The following is a 1,957-nucleotide window of genomic DNA, read 5'->3' as shown; positions in this document are numbered from 1 at the left end:
AGAAATCACAATAAAATAGCAGTTGAGAGAGTGGCATTTTTATATTATGTGCCTCGGTAAATGAAAGTCTCAGCTGAATAATTTCTAATCTGTATTAGCATGCGCCTCCCTCTCTCTTTTGTATTACATTCACACAGATCCTATTATCTGATCCTACAGAGACCTTGTTTAGAGTACACAAAACTTCCCTGGAGGGTTTTCCATTTAAAGCAAAAGAACCAGATCGACAGCGCTGTAGTGCAAATGCCCCAGAAAGATGCAAAGCCTAGGATTGATTTCCATTGTGGGAGATTGTATGGCAGTTTTCTGCTCACCAGCCTCAGTTCAAACTCGGCACTGAGGCTAAGCCAAGAACTGAGAACTGGCTTCTGAGAACATCAGGGAAACAACAGCCTTTGCTCAACCATCTATTTTTTGCCCAGTTTTAACACTGAGGGGCTTAGGAAGGGAACCGACAACACTTTCAATGGGAGGCTTATTCAATGTTTCTGTGTTGCTACAATTAAGCGTTTCAGAAGCGTACGTGCTGCCTTTCAGTTCAAACCCGATCGTCCATTCTGACAGGTCACAGACAAAACCCAGGATAAGGAAAATCTATCTTGATCACAGGATCCAGACACACCAGTCTGGTGTAGATCAGAAAAGAAAACAACCACCCAAATGCTGCTTTAAATTTCATTTTCCTCAAATATTGAGTTCATATTGAAACGGAGCGTACCAAGTGTGAATTTTGCTAAGAATAGCACTCTCAGTGTTACGTGACGTCTGCACAAGTTTCTCCAGGTAATTGTGAAGTCCTAACACATTATGGCCCGTGTTCACTTCTTTTCCTACACATTCAGACGCTAGCTTATGCATTATCCTATCTACTTAAACAAAATGAAGGGGATAGTTGTGGAGATTATCTAGTAAGATAGAAATTTAGGGAAAAATGACTTTCAAAGATCTGGACAATTAAGGGGAGAGTGATGTAAATTATTTTAAGTACCCAATCTCAGTTTAGCTTGAACACCTTCTCATTCTGTTTTCTCTTTGTGCTGTTACCATTAAAATGATCAGTGATCTAGTCTTCATAGATTTCACTCAAGGTACAGTGAGCCCAAGCGATTTTCTCTGAAGCTATGGTTTGAAAGAGAATCTTTGCTTTCTCAAGCATCGTGGTAGAATAATTTCCTCCCATTGCCCAGATTTGGCCCCCATTCAGTAACTTTCCTGAGGATAAAACATTAGAGAAAACATAATAATTACATGCCCATTTTCAATTGCTGTCTAGTTTTTCTGCCCTGAAGCCCAAACATCAAATGGTCGTGTGTGAAGTAAAACATTCAAAGCACCCTGTGATGGGCTAACAGTCCCCAGAAATGTCCATTCTTTCAACCTGGGAACAGGTGAATAAGTAATCTTCCATGGAGAAAGGAACTTTGCAGATGTGATTCAGGTAAAGATTTTGAGATGAGATTATCTTGGATTATCTTGGATGGATGGTGGCTGGGTCCACCATCACCCCAGGGTCTTTGTAGGAGGTGGTATGGGGACAGGGTGCAGTAGAGTCAGAGAAGGAGATACAATGATGAAAAGTGAGGTAGGAGTGGAGTGGGACTGTGAATCAAGGAACTGTAGCACTCTCCAAAAGCTGGAATAGTCAAGGAAATAGATCCTCCCCTAGAACCTCTAGAAGGAACAGAGCACTGTGGCACCATTTTAGGCTTCTGATCTCCAGATAATTAAATTGTTTTGTGCTGAGGCACCACGTTTATGATGATTTGTTACAGCAGCAATAAGAAAGGAACATTACGCTCCTTCCCCATTTTGGCCCTACAGAAAGAATCAGCCTAATGAGCCATCACTCCTTGCCATCTTCCCCTTGGTGCTTCAGAGCAGAGCTCTGCAACTGGGCTAGAAGTGGCAGCCAGCCTTCCAAAACTGTACTCACAATTTGGTGTCACGTGCATTTCTC

This window comes from Leopardus geoffroyi, chromosome B2 (genome assembly GCF_018350155.1).
Source record: "Leopardus geoffroyi isolate Oge1 chromosome B2, O.geoffroyi_Oge1_pat1.0, whole genome shotgun sequence".
In the NCBI taxonomy this organism is placed as follows: domain Eukaryota; kingdom Metazoa; phylum Chordata; class Mammalia; order Carnivora; family Felidae; genus Leopardus; species Leopardus geoffroyi.
The sequence above is the reverse complement of the archived record's forward strand: the minus strand, read 5'-3'. Positions refer to the sequence as shown.